Source organism: Ailuropoda melanoleuca, chromosome 10 (genome assembly GCF_002007445.2).
Source record: "Ailuropoda melanoleuca isolate Jingjing chromosome 10, ASM200744v2, whole genome shotgun sequence".
Lineage (NCBI taxonomy): Eukaryota > Metazoa > Chordata > Mammalia > Carnivora > Ursidae > Ailuropoda > Ailuropoda melanoleuca.
This window is the reverse complement of record NC_048227.1, coordinates 60,407,679-60,423,451: the sequence shown is the minus strand read 5'-3', so window position 1 is coordinate 60,423,451 and position 15,773 is coordinate 60,407,679.

Genomic DNA, 15,773 nt, shown 5'->3' with positions numbered 1-15,773 from the left:
TCTACACTCAGAGGCAGAACTAGTCAAAGGAGTGAGGAGGAGGAAAGGAAGGAAAGCAGGAAGAAAAGGCAAGATGAACATGGCTACTAAGAGGGAGGGATGGTGCTAAGTGAGGCTTTGGGGTGAGTGGGTATGACCTTCATGTGGTATATGGAGCTGACTGGCTTCCTAGAATGGAGCTCACGCTCAGCAGGTTAAGAAGCTGGTTGAGTAAGGGGGAAAAGGTCAACTGAAAGGGGGCCTTAAGGCTCAGTGTGAATAATGGACAGTTTCTGAGAACATCATAAGCATTATACATAACTTACTTGTATTCGAAACAGTGCTTGAGGACGAGAAGCTGTGCTATGCTAGTATTAGCTAGCTAACATTTAGTGAGCGCTGACTGCAGGTCAGACGCCTATACGTTAACTGTTTCACGTATTAGCCCATTGCATCCTACAGCCACCCTGTGAAGGAGGCACTGCCACCTCTGTTGTACAGGCAAGGAAAGGGACGCAATGATCTGTTCACGTAATGCGTGTCCCCAAGGTCCCATTGCTTCTGAGTAGCAGACCTGGAATGCGAACGTGGGCAGTCTAACTCAAAAACTGGTGCTCCTACGCATTACGTCCCACGGCCTTGTCTTCCCACAGAGCTGTTTATCTACACAACAGGTAGTGAGGAGATTCCGCTGGAGTTTGTAGTAGTATGAAGCACATAGGGAGCTTGCACTGTGGCCACGGAAAAAAACGAAGGGACGAAACTGAAAAAAATTCCCAGTAGAGAATCTTTTTTTTAAAAAGATTTTATTTATTCATATGAGAGAGAGAGAGAAAGAGGGAGAGAGAGAGCACTAGCATGAGCAGGGGGAGGAGCGGAGGGAGAGGGGGAAGCGGACTCCCTGTGGAGGGTAGTGCCTGACATAGGGCTGGATCCCAGGGCTCTGAGATCAGGACCTCAGCCAAAAAATCAGACACTTAACCGACTGAGCCACCCAGGTGCCCCTCATTTTTTTCTTTTCTTTCTTTTTTTTTTTTTTTAAAGATTTTATTTATTTATTTGACAGAGATAGAGACAGCCAGTGAGAGAGGGAACACAAGCAGGGGGAGTGGGAGAGGAAGAAGCAGGCTCATAGAGGAGGAGCCTGATGTGGGGCTCGATCCCATACCGATGGGATCATGCCCTGAGCTGAAGGCAGACGCTTAACCGCTGTGCCACCCAGGCGCCCCTTTTTTTTTTTTTTAAAGATTTTATTTTCATTTTTTTCTTTTTAAATAGGCTCCATGCCCAGCATGGGGATTGAACTCACAATCCTGAGATCAAGAGTTGGGTGCCCTACCAACTGAGCCAGGCAGGTGCCCCCTCATTGGAGAATCAAATAGACTTGCTAGGTAGATCTGAAAAATGGATAAGAGAGCGATTAGAGAGGTAAGGATGATGTTTGTGTTTACATGATTTCATTCCAAAAATATTTACTGAGCACTTCCTATGTGCCAGGGACTGTGCTGGGGAAGAAACACTGAACCAAATAGGCAAAGTCCTGGCACTTATGGAGCAAGATTGTGTTACTAGTAAAACAAAACAATAAAAACAGTTATGTATGCATTGGCCAAGTCTAGAAGGAAATAAACAAACTGGTAACACTAGTTGTTTAGGAGGGGGACAAGATGGAAGCAGGGGCACATATGGAAGGGAAATTTCAGTGTTATGCCTATTGAATTTTTTTTAAGATTTTATTTATTAATTTGACAGAGATAGAGACAGTCAGCGAGAGAGGGAACACAAGCAGGGGGAGTGGGAGAGGAAGAAGCTGGCTCACAGCGGAGGAGCCCGATGTGGGGCTCGATCCCAGAACGCTGGGATCACGCCCTGAGCCAAAGGCAGATGCTTAACCGCTGTGCCACCCAGGCGCCCCTATGCCTATTGAATTTTAACACATCTGTTTAAAAATAACTTTTAAAAAGATTTCATTTATTTATTTGAGATTGAGCAAGAGAGAGAGAGAGAGCATGAGCAGGGGGTGGGGCAGAGGTGGAGGGAGAAGCAGGCTCCCCACAGAGCAGGGAGCCCACCACGGGCTGGTTCCCAACTGACTGAGCTACCCAGGCACCCTGTCATTATTATTATTATTTTTTAAAGATTTTATTTATCTATTTGACAGAGAGAGAGACAGCCAGCGAGAGAGGGAACACAAGCAGGGGGAGTGGGAGAGGAAGAAGCAGGCTCCCAGCAGAGGAGCCTGATGTGGGGCTCCATCCCAAAACGCCGGCATCACGCCCTGAGCTGAAGGCAGATGCCCAACGACTGAGCCACCCAGGCGCCCCCATTATTATTTTTTTAAACTGAGGTAATAAGACTGTGTGCTAGGTTCTAAGACATATGTATGTGTGTATGTGTGTATGTTTGTCTGTATATGCATAGACTTTCTGGCAGTTCATACAAGGAACTGGCAAAACTGTATGTTTCTGGGGTGGGAATTGGATAGGTAGGGAATAGAAGTAGGAGAGTGACTTCACTCTATGCTTTTTACCATTTGCATTTTTAAAAAATTCAGTTATTGATTTATACATAAGTATTTTTTTAAGATTTATTTATTTATTTGAAAGAGAGAGAGAAAAATAGAGACAGTGTGAGCGTGGCAGGGAGGAGCAGAGAGAAACCCAAGCTGACTCTGTGCTGAGCGAGGAGCCCAACACAGGGCTTGAACTCAAGACCCTGAGATCATGACCTGAATGGAAACCAAGAGTCAGATGTTTAACCAACTTTGCCAGCCAGGTGCCCTGAGTATACATAAGTTTTAATTAAAAACTCAGTTTTGGGGGCGCCTGCCTGGCTCGGTCGGGAGAGCAAGCGACTCTCAGATCCGAGGGTCATGAGTTCAAGCGCCATGTTGGACATGGAGCCTACTTTAAAAAGAAATTAAAATTTAAAAAGAAAAATTGAATTTTGAAAATAGCAGAGCCCAAGGAATATAGGTTTTCTATAGAAAGAAAATCACGTAAGTTTCTTTTTTAACAAGCTTTTTTTTTTTGAGTATAGTTGACACACAATGTTCTATCAGTTTCAGCTGTACAACATAGTGATTCAATGTCTCTATACATTATGCTGTGCTCACAAGTGCAGCTGCCATCTGTCACCATGCAACACTATCACAGTATCATTGACTATATTCCCTATGCTGTGCCTTTTATTCTCTTGATTTATTCATTCCCTAACTGGAAGCCTGTATCTCCCACTTCCCTGCACCCATTTTGCCCATCCCCCTACCCCTAAAAATCACACACATTGTTAATATGTTTTATATACTTCTGTGCTTTCTCCAAGTTGTAACTTCTTTTTTAAAGATTTTATTTATGTATTTCTTTATTTGTTTGTTTTTTAATTTATTCGTTTGTTAAGAGACAGTGTGGGGAGGGGCAAAGGGAAAGGGAGAGAGAATCTTAAGCAAGCTGTAAACAGGCTCTATAGCCAGTGGGAGCCCAACAGGCTCGATATCGCGGCGGAGATCAGGATCTGAGCCAAAACCACGAGCGGAACACTTAACTGACTGAGCCCACCAGGCGCCCCTCCAAGCTGTAACTTTTACCAAAGTTTACATTCAAAGAAAAAGTATGCGTGCATGAGTGCACGTGCAATCTAGGGACACCCCCCCAAAAGTTGGTGTTTGTGAAAATAAGAGTTGAAATGTTTTGGCCTTTGGGTAATGTGGGAAAAACTCCTCAGCTATCAAAATTCTCTAGATAAGCTTTCAAAAAAGGCCCAAGGCAGTTTCACTTCATACAATAGATAGACTGTTGGAACAGGTTCGGCTGGTGGCCAACCCCCACCCGTAAGCTTCAGGGATTCTGTGCTTTCTTGTAGAGCTAACTCACCCTGACAGGAGAGCTGATACTGGACTTTACATCAGAATTGATCCACTCAGTCTTCACCAACGTTTGGATCATGAAACCCCTTAATGTTTCACAGGAGTAGGATGGTCGATTTGGTGAAATCATCGTTAGGAAATTTAGTTTTGTTGCAGATATTTTAACTTTCACGGTTTTAACAGCTTTGTCGTGGTACAGTTGACATACAATAAATTGCACATACTCAAAGTGTTCAACTTGATAACTTTTGGTATGGGTACAGCTGTCACCACAGTCAAGATAAGGAACATAGGCATCACCTCTAAGAATTTCCTCCTGCCCTTTTATACTCCTTCCCTCCTGCCCTTCCAGACCCTCTCCCTTCCCTGAGCAACCGTCAGTCTGCTTTCTATCTAGAGTGGTTTGCATTTTCTAGAATTTTATACAAGTGGAATAATATAGTTTGTACTCTTTTTTTCTGCTTCTTAACCCTCAGCATAATTATTTAGGTTCACCTATGTCCATGTACCAATTTTTTTTTTTTAAAGATTTTATTTTATTTTTATCTGACAGAGATAGAGACAGCCAGTGAGAGAGGGAACACAAGCAGGGGGAGTGGGAGAGGAAGAAGCAGGCTCACAGCAGAGGAGCCTGATGTGGGGCTCGATCCCATAACGCCGGGATCACGCCCTGAGCCGAAGGCAGATGCTCAACCGCTGTGCCACCCAGGCGCCCCCATGTACCAATTTTTAAAATTAAAATTTGAAATTCTAAGTCCACATGTGGTTGTAAAAAATAATACAGGGAGAGATTGTGTACCCTTTACATAGTTACCCCCAGGGGTAACATCTTGTAAAACTATAGTCTAATTGGGGAGTCTAGCTGGCTCAGTTGGTAAATCACGTGACTTGGAGTCAAAAAGTGAATTCAAGACCCCTGTTGGGCCTAGAGCTTACTTTATTTTTTTTAAAGATTTTATTTATTTATTTGAGAGAGAGAGAGGGAGAGCGAGCACTAATGGAGAAGGGGCATAGGGAGAGGGAGAAGCAGACTCCCGGCTGAGCAGGGAGCCCGATGCAGGGCTTCATCATTGTGACCTGAGCTAAAGGCAGATGTCCAACCAACTGAGCCGCCCAGGTGCCCTCTAGAGCTTACTTAAAAAAAAAAAAAAGAATAGAAAAACACAATAAACTACAGTGTAATATCATTCAGGATATAGGCATTATACAATGCATTAATCTTACTGTCTTTTGAGGGGTTTTAGTTCTATACAACATTATCACACATAGGTTCATGTATCCACCACCACCTTCAAGATATAAGAATTTTATCACTGCAAGATTCTCATGTTACCCTCCTATAACCTCACAAACCTTCCAACCATACCCCTCAAATCAGTTTATTCCATGTTATTTCTCACTAGTATTCCGTTGTATGAATATGCCACAATTTATTTATTCATTTACCTACTGATGGACAGTTGGGTTGTTTCCAGATTTTGACTGTTACAAATACGGCTGTTACAAACATTCATGTATAAGTCTTTTTTTTTTTTTCAGTAAGCTCTACATGGGGCTTGAAGTCATGACCCCCCAAATCAAGAGTCCCATGCTCCATGCCGGGTACCCAATGTACGAGTCTTTATATGAACATATGCTTTCTCTTTTCTTGTTGAAATACGGAAGAATGGAATAGCTGATTCATATGGTAGGTGTATTCCTAACTTTTTAAGTAACTGACAAACTTTTTCAAAGTGTTTATACCCACCAGCCATGTGTGGGAGTTCCAGCTGCTACACATTCTCTCCAACACTCCAGCCTTTTTAAAAAATACAGCTTTGAGATATAATTCACATGTCATACAATTCACCCATCTCGAGTGTACAATCATAGGGGCATCTGGCCGGCTTTGTTGTTGAAGTGTACAGCTTTTGGTCTCAGGGTTGTGGGTTTGAGCCCCACGGTGGGTGTAGAGATTTAAAAGTAAAATCTTTTTTAAAAAATTAAGTATCCAATTACATTGCTTTCTGAGAAGTGACAATAATCCTGATATTGATGAAAGTAAGGTTACCTCTGGCAGTTTTGTTCCTTCCTCAAATATTTATTAAATGGTTACTATGTGTCATGGAGTTCTAGATCCTTGGTACATGAATTACCTCTTACAAAGTAAATAATTACCCCCAAATTTAGCAGCTTAAAACACTAAACTTTCTCTCACAATTTAAATAAATTTGAAATTTGGGAGCACCTTAATTTGTTCTGGGTTAGGGTGTCATGAGGTTGCAGAAAAGATGTTGGCCAGGAGCAGTCATCCAAAGACTTTATGGGCCTAGAGGATTTCTTTCCAAGATGCCATGTAAAACCTTTCGTTTGGAGTCACACTTGGTAATTGCCATACCATCCCCTTGGCTACTTAAGTCAGCTCTATCAATGTGAGAACAATCAGGGGCCATCTTGGACGCTGGCCTCCACACTTGGGAAATAAAGAAATAAAACAGACATACTATCTCTGCTCTCAAAGTGTACATTCTAGAGGAAGCATCTGGATAATAAACATGATAAATTACTCAGCATCTAATGGAAAAAATGAAGATTAAGGAACAGGGGTGCCTGGCTGGCTCAGTTGGTAGAGCATGTGACTCTTGATCTTGGAGGTGTAAATTCAAGCCCCGTGTTGGGTATAGAGATTACTTAAAAATAAAATCTCAAAGAAAAAAAAAAAGATTAAGGAACATTAAGATTGCTTTGGGGTCAGGTTGCAATTTAAAATAGGTTGTTCATGGGGTGCCTGGGTGGCTCAGTCAGTTAAGCATCTGCCTTCAGCTCAGGTCATGACCTGAGGGTCCTGGGATTGAGCCCTACATCAGGCTCCTTGCTCAGCGGGGAGACCGCTTCTCCCTTTCTCTCGGCCCCTCCTACCGCTTGTGCACACTGTCAAATAAATAAATCTTAAAAAAAATAATAAAATAGGATGTTCAGGGGCATCTGGCTGGCTCAGTCAGTAGAGCATTCGACTCTTGATCTTGGGATCTGAGTTTGAGCCTCATGTCAGGAGTAGAGATTACTTAAAACTAAAATGAAATTAAAAAATAGGGTATTCCTGGTAGGTCTTATTGAGATATTTAAACAAAACCTTTGGTTGGTAAGGGCCTGACCTATGTAGGTATCTAAAGGAAGAGCATTCCAGGGCATAACTTGTGCAAAGGTTCTGAGACAGGATCATGCCTGGTATGTTCTAGAAAAATCAAGGAGTCAATGTTCCTGGAAGGGGTGAGCAAGGGGGAAAGTAGATGAGGTCAGAGAGGAGGAAAGGGGAGGAGCCTGGGTGGCACAGTTGGTTGAGCATCTGACTCTTGGTTTCGTTAAAAAAAAAATGTGTATATATATATATATATATTTTTTTTTTAAAGTCAATTAATTAACATATAACATATTATTGATTTCAGAGGTACAGGTCAGTGATTCATCAGTCTTATATAATACCCAGTGCTCATTACATCACTGCCCTCCTTAATGTCCATCACCCAGTTACCCCATCCTTCCCACCCCCTGCCCCTCCAGCAACCCTCATTTTCCTATGATTAAGAGTCTCTTGTGGTTTGTCTCCCTCTCTGATTAATCTTTTTAAATTTTTCTCTCCCTTCCCCTATGATCCTCTGTTTTGTTTCTTAAATTCCACATATGAGTGAAATTGTATAATTGTCTTTCTCTGATTGACTTATTTCACTTAGCATAAGTGAAGCTCCATCACAACGTTGCAAATGGCAACATCTTCTTTATCCACATCTTCTTTATCCATCACATCTATCATCTTCTTTATCCATTCATCTATCGTTGGACATCTGGGCTCTTTCCATAGTTTGGCTATTGTGGACATTGCTGCTATAAACATTGAGGTGCAGGTGTCCCTTCAGATCACTACATTTGTATCTTTGGGGTAAATCCCTAGTAGTGCAATTGCTGGATGGTAGGGTAGCTTTATTTTCAACTTTTTTTTTTTTTAAGATTTTATTTATTTGTCAGAGAGAGAGGGCACAGCAGGGGGAGCTGCAGGTAGAGGGAGAAGCAGACTCCCTGCTGAGCAAGGAGCTTGATGTGGGACTTCATCCCAGGACCCTGGGATCATGACCTGAACTGAAGGCAGATGCTTAACTGAGGCACCCAGACGTCCCAATTTTCAACTTCTTGAGGAACCTCCATAATGTTTCCCAGAGTCGCTGTACCAGCTTGCATTCCCACCAACAGTGTAAGCTGTTCCCCTTTCTCCACATCCTTGCCAACATGTCGTTTCCTGACTTAATTTTAGCCGTTCTGACTGGTGTGAGGTGGTATCTCATTGTGGTTTTAATTTGTATTTCCCTGATGCCAAGTGATGTTGAGCACTTTTTTTCATGTGTCCGTTGGCCATTTGTATGTCATCTTTGCAGAAATGTCTGTTTATGTCTTCTGGCTGTTTCTCGACTGTATTATTTGTCTTTGAGTTTGCAAGTTCTTTATAGATTTTGGATACTAGCCCTTTATCTGGTAAGACATTTGCAAATATCTTCCCCCACTCTGTTGGTTGTCTTTTGGTTTTGTTGACTGTTTCCTTTGCTGTGCAAAAGCTTTTTATCTTGATGAAGTCTGATAGTTCATTTTTGCCTTTGTTTTCCTTGCCTTTGGAGACGTGTCTAGCAAGAAGTTGCTGCCGAGGTCACAGAGGTTATGCCTGTGTTCTCAGTGGAGAATTTTTGGTCCACTGACTTTTGGTTTTGGCTCACATCTGATCTGGGGTGATGAGAGAGAGCCCCACGTCTGACTCCACCTTCAGTGCAGTTGGCCTGAGTTTCTCTCGCCCTCTGCCCCTCCCCCACTCTCTCTTTCTAGAATGAATAAATCTTTTAAAAAAAGATTTTATTTATTTGCAAGGGTGTGAACATAAGGGGGGGAGGGGCAAAGGGAGAAAGAGACTCCCCACTGAGCAGGAAGCCCAACACAGGGCTCGATCCCAGGACTTCAGGATCATGGCCTGAGCCAAAGGCAGGCACTTAACCAACTGAGCCACCCAGGTGCCCCATCAATAAATAAATCTTAAAAAAAAAAAAAAAAGAAGAAGAAGGGGACAGATCTTAAAAAGCCCTATAAACGACTTGGAATTGAGTTAAACGGGGGAAGTTTTGGAAGATTCTGAGCAGAGGGTTTTGTATTTTACGTCTTAGGCTTCTGTTCAGTAAATATTTGTGGACTGATTTCAGTGGGAGCCATATGTGAAGATGCTGACTTGAGAGTTTTATACTAATAGCGACAACTGTCGGGAGGCCAAAGGGTAGCCAGAGGGGAAGATGTTTTGAGGCAGACAAGACATAGCAGAACCTTCAGACTTTACCACATAGCTAAAAACAATTTAAGAAACACCACAGAAATAATTCACATACTTTCCTAAAAAACATTTAGTAGTGATTTAATGAATCTTGACAACAAGCTTTGGGCAGCAAGCTTCTCTTCACCAGTTGCCTCCCATACTTAATAGGCCTTCAGTCCCACTGTTTCCTCATTCTTTTGAATGGAAATAAAGACGTCCTTTTGATTACTGATAAAACTTGATAGCTTTTTAATTATGACCAATAAATAGTACATCACAAATATAGTACCATTTAGTGATACTGTAGTGTTCTCTTTAAGATTTTATTTTAGAGAGAGCACATGCGGGAGCAGGTGGAGGGGCAGAGGGAGAGGGACAGAATTTCAGGCAGACTTTGAGCAGTACCCGATGCGGGCTCGATCTCCCGGCCCTGACATCATGACCTGAGTGAAAATCAAGTCGGCTGCTAAACCGACTGAGCCAACCAGGCACCCCAACAATGTAGTGTTTTTAAAAGGAGAATCGATGTTAAGGGACGCCTGACTGGCTCAGCTAGTGAAGCATGAGACTCTTGACCTCAGGATCCTGAGTTTGAGCCCCACATTGGGTGGGGAACCTACTTTAAAAAAAAAAAAAATTAAGACCTGGTAATTTGTTAAGAACTGGATCAATTTCCTCCCAGGATGTAAAACAGTTAGCTACTAGATTAAGGATCTATTGATCATAACTGTCAGGTGCAAGAAAGGTTAAATTATGAAGCAATTGCTTTAAGTTCTACGATGTCCTTTAGCAAGTCTTGCCTCCCTCTATAGTAACAATGATAATGATTATTTGAAATGGGATGATCTACTTTTCAGCTATAAGCCCTTTCTGTTCTTCTAGGAAGTGAGCATTGTATTTTATATGTATTTTAATACTATGTTTTATAAATGTCTAATAAATTCTAAAAATTGCCCAGAATTATTCTGCCTTTAGTGTAGAGCTCATTTTCTCAGGACAGGCAATACCAACACTCAAATGTATTTTGAATGAACCTAGTGAATGAGCTGTGTGGTGGGGATGGCCCATGTCCTCAAAGGCCACTTTAATTCGTATAGGGGTGGCATGACCTCCACAAAGACAGTAAAGTGACCCCCTCTTGTCAGGTTTCCCCTCTCCCATTCTTCAGTTTCTATATTCGGAAGTACCTTAAAGCTCAAGATCAGTGCTACCAAATGTCTGCTGACTGCTGTTGGCCCCAAACTGTTACCAGTTTATGACCTGATAAATACAGAAACTAAGGGCAAGCATTTCGAGTTTTTGTAACTATTTGACAGAATAATTGTTAGCTGAATTTTTTTCAATCACACTTTATCTTTTAAAAACCCATTTTCATTGTATTTGGGTTTTTACAGTGTACAGTCTTCAGGCTGTGGGAATTTGGAAATAAAATCTGGTTAAGTAAAAATTATCTGTAACACTGTTCTAGATGACCCTTTACCTCTGATGTCTTCAGAAAAATGCCAGTTCCTGCCTCAGTCCAGCCTTGTTTTTGAAAGTGTGAATGCTAGTGGCCTGTCTTTGAACCTAGTCTTACTGTGACCTTAGCCTCCATTCCATCTCTGCAGCAGGGCTGAAATCAGTACACTCATTTCAGCAGGCCTCCCTAGTGCTGCATCTGCTCACGGGAGATTCTAATTCACACTACTATCCCTGCACAGTGCGGATTATGGTAGGAGGCTCAAGGGAATTGGTGACCAGCAGCAGGAATGCTTTTTGTTTGATAATCTTATTTACTACCCAAACATTATGCCACTATACATCTAAGTTTTGACAGCTTCAATATATTTCAAAGTATTATCTAACCAGGCCCATACAGGTGCACAGGTTTTGCCTGTGTGATGCAATTCTTTTTAAATCGAAAACTTTAAAAGCTTGGAGAATATAGGGTTCCTGGATGGCTTAGTCGTTGAGCGTCTGCCTTTGGCTCAGGGCGTGATCCCAGGGTCCTGGGATCAAGCCCCACATCAGGCTCCTCCGCTGGGAGGAGCAGAGTGGGAGAGGAGCAAAGTCCTCCTCTCCCACTCTCCCTGCTTGTGTTTCCTCTCTCGCTGTCAAATAAATAAAATCTTAAAAAAAAAAAATAAGTTTGGAGAACAGGTTAGACATTCTATGAAAGTACCAATAGTCTCACAATCCCAGCATAGCAAATTTGGGTTTATTCACCTTTCGGCTCATTAAGCTCAACATATCCAAAAGCAAACCCAACCCTCCTCCCTCTCCTTGTCAGTAGAACCAAGCCAGAAAACTCCAGGTCTCCTACCATTTTACTGTGATTTCACCACGTTAGCTGTCACATTTACCGCTCCTCTTGCAGAGGCTCACTGGTCTCCAGAAAGCTGGCCTATTTTGAAACTCCTTCCAGAATTATTTTCAAATGTTTTCATCATACAGAAGTCTTTGGATGAAACAATTTGAAAGGGGCTCAGGTTTGAGGTGCCATTAGCCAATACTCCTGGTAAGTAAGGGAAATTAATGTGTTGGTCCTGGGAGCAGGGTTTGAGGGAAAAGGAAATCTAGGTTTACTACCATAGCATCCACCACCATCTTAACCACCTCCCCTCTGTCCATTCAGCTCCTCCACAGATTCTTGAGATTTCTACAGCAATTCACCTCTCTGAAAAAAGATTAGAATGCTGTCCTTGCTTTTTAGTGATTCCCACAACTGGGAATAAAAGGACTTCTATTAAACCTTCTATGCCCCAACCTCCCCAGGGAAGGGGCAGACTCTCCTCTGCACTTGCACCTGTTTCTATCACTCTATGCATCTTTCTCTAAAAGAATGAGACCCTTGAAGGCAGGGGGTGGGGGTGGATTATGGTTCATTCATTTATATATTCTCAGCATCTAGCATTATGGCCAGCTTTTAATTCATACTCTGAATTTTTTGCTGAACACTCAGTTTTACCTGTATAGTGAAATACGATTTCAAGAATGAGCAGGTGGGAGGGGCTGAAGAAGAGAATCCCAAGCAGACTCCATGCTGTGCCCATCTATCTCAGGACCTTGAGATCACTACCTGAGCCCAAACCTAGAGACAGACACTTAACTGATCCACCCAGGCAGCCCTTAAAAATTTTAATGCAGGGGCACCTGGGTGGCTCAGTTGTTAAGCGTCTGCCTTCGGCTCAGGGCGTGATCCCGGCGTTCTGGGACCGAGCCCCGCATCAGGCTCCTCCCCTGGGAGCTCGCTTCTTCCTCTCCCACTCCCCCTGCCTGTGTTCCCTCTCGCTGTCAAATAAAATTAAAAAAAAAAAAAAAACGTAATGCAGTTGCACAGACATGTCCAAATGAACTAGACAGCACTCTATTTTTGACATCCAGGTTGTTTCTACATGCAATTTTGAATAGGACTATATACATATTTTGGAAAGTTTCTTCAAAACTGAAAATGGATTGCTGATTTTTCTCCCTAGGAACTATTATTCAGACTACCATCATTGAAGTAGTGTTATTTCCAGAAAACCTTGCCAGTGTTAAGATTTCGTTATTTCACCTCATTTTGCAGGCTCTGAATCCCTGCAAAATGATCAGGGCTGGTCTGGAAAATGGTTGAGGAGATACCAGGAAACTGTAGAACCAGGGTCAAGGACATCAAGGGGTTAATGAAGGCTTCTCTGACATCCAGGGTTCACCTCAACCTCTCTTACTGCCAAAATGCTAAAGGTGAAAGCTAAATAGGCAAATCTGCTATCAAAGATGGGGAACTGAGTTGTAAACAAAGGTGAAATAACTGAAAGAACTCCCAAGTTTTAGGGTAGCTGTGAAAAGGAAACATTTCAAAAAGATTTAGCATAGGCCACACGGTGATTAAGAAAATGAGTCAGAGAGGGTGCCTGGCTGGCTTGTCAGCAGAGTGACTCCAGGTTGTGAGTTTGAACCCCGTGTTGGGTGTGGAAGCTACTTAAAAAAAAAAAAAAAAACCACCAAAAAACCCTGAATCTGAACGCTTACGTCTACCTGGGAAATCTTGGGCAAAGTTACTTTCTACGAGACATTTCTGCTTCCAATGCTTGGGAGCCTGCTTCAGGCATAAAGCTCTGTTATAAACTCCCCGAAGGACAGGAATATTAATAAAGATAGGATCATTTCATGCATGCCAAAAGGTGGAGGGCAGGTCTGATAAAATAATTTACCCACTCATGAGAAAATAAGCAAACTATAAACGGAGACTAAGTAAAAGTTATCCATACATAGAAACCAACAGCAAACTTTTCCTAATGGAATATGCAAGGTTTCCTTCCCAAAACTGAAACAAGTAGATGACTTTAGTAGGAGACCTGGATAAGACTCACGCAAAGCCCTTGTCGAGCAAAAGGATAGGATGTACTCTCAGATGCCCACTTACTCTAGAAGAGCAGCTCCCTGAATTTTGCTCCCTGGTTGTCTTAAACTCACCTTAGCCACAGCCTGCTCCTCTTACCACCTATATTCAGTGAATTAGAGCTCCGAACCAGTGCATTAATAAAGAGCTCAACAAGGTCCTATAAAGACTTCAAAAATTACGAATGATGTATAAATTAATTGGAAAGCAATTTCAATTGACACTAGCCTCAAGGAACCTAAAATACTTGAGTTCATCAAAATCACGCAGAACATCACACAAAACATTTGAGAAAAATTATAATGGATTCTACCCAATCCTACTAATTTTATCAGGCTCTTTATTACTTTTTAAAAGATTTGAGGGGGGGAGGGGCAGAGCGACAGGGAGAGAAACTCCAGCAGACTCCACGCTCAGCTTGACCAGCTTGATCATGACCAGAGCCAAAACCAAGAGTCAGATGCTCAACAGACTGCACCACCCAGGCGCCCCACGCTCCCCAAAAAAGAAATTGAAGGGCACCTGGCTGGCTCAATTGGTAGTAGATGGGACTCATGATCTTGGGATTGTGTTCAAGCCCCATCTTGGGTGTGGAACTAAAAAAAATAAATAAATAAAAAATTAAAAAAAATAAAGGCTTGTTCTGTGTAAACTAGTATTTACACAGAAATACAGGTAACCATTAAGTAGTCAAAGCAGTCAGAAACTAGTCAAATGAATTTAAAAGCTGCCAAAAGTAATTCAATGGAGAAAGTACAAATGGTGCCAGAGTTAATGGCACAATCACATGGGTAAAAACAAACTTCAGTCCCTACCACACACCACACACAGAAATCTAAGACGGATGACAGATGTGAAAGCCAACAATTATGAACCTTTCACAAGAAAATACCACCACCACCACGTGAGGATAGGTAGATTTTCTGACAGAAAAATATCCATTTAGAATGCTGGTTAATCAAGACTTGAGATTAAGAACTTCGACTCATCAAGTCGCTATTAGGAGGAAAAAGAAGAGACAAAAAGACTAGATAGAAAACATCGGCAAAACACTAAACAAGGAACTTGTATGCAAAACAACCAACCTAACTTAAATGTACAGAACACTTTCAAAGAACTGGTGAATAAAGATATGAATGTTCAGTATTCAGAGAAACCGATTAACACAAGATACCACTACACATCCAGAAGCCATAAAAACACTTGTATGCAAATGTTCACAGCAGCTTTATTCATGTTTTCCAAAAATTGGAAACCAATAAAATGTTTAACAGAATGGATAAACTACAGAAAATTCAGATACAATGGCTCCTACTTGGCAAAAGGAATACATGATTCAACGTCTCAAGAACTTTGTTATCAAATGAAAAGCACTGAGTATATACCTCATGATTCAGTTAAGGTAAAGTTCAAGTGGGGCAGGGTCCCCAGTGGGACCCTATGCTATGGTGGAAAAAATTGGAAAAGTAGTTAGCTTGGAGGTAGACGTAGATGGCTGAGTTGCCTAATTAGGGTGAAAAGGAACTTTTGTCCCAATATGGCTGTGAGCTAAAAAGTGTATCCACTTTCCAGAACTGTAGTTAAGATTTGCATATTTCAACTTTATAAATCTTCCTTAAAAAGATGTGTGGTAGATAGATGGATGTACCAGAGCAGAACTGAGGATAGTTTGAGGATATGAAGATTCAACGTACGGTTTTGTTTACTTTGTGTATTTGAAGATTCTCCAAATAAAATGTTTAATTACAAATCTCATCTATTTCTGGGGTCCTAGCTAATCCCTGCAGAGAGCTGGGCTTACAGTCTCTCAAGGTATAAGGGATGGAATCCAAAGAACAGTTTCTATTTTAAGAGGAATAAAAGCGGGGAAGAAAACATCAAGTTTGACGGCAGGGAGTCAAGAATTAGTGACAGTTCTTTGGCAAGGACAATGAAAGTAAGGTCCTTTACCTTTCATAGTGTAATACCACAACTGTGACAGGTGTCTGAATCTCCATCACTTACCTGTTCCTGTAAAAGAACCTGGTGTTGACGGTATTACACTATGTGACAATGTTTTACTTTTCTAGGATCCATCCTTTATTTGCTCATGTCTTAGAATATGCTTTTTCTGAAAAAAATCTAATACACATTTTTGTAAGATTCTGCTTTTCAGATTACTGTTGACATGAGACTGAAAAACTGAAATTCTGCCACATAAATCATGAGACGTATCTAACATGGCAGAAATGATCAAGGCTATAACT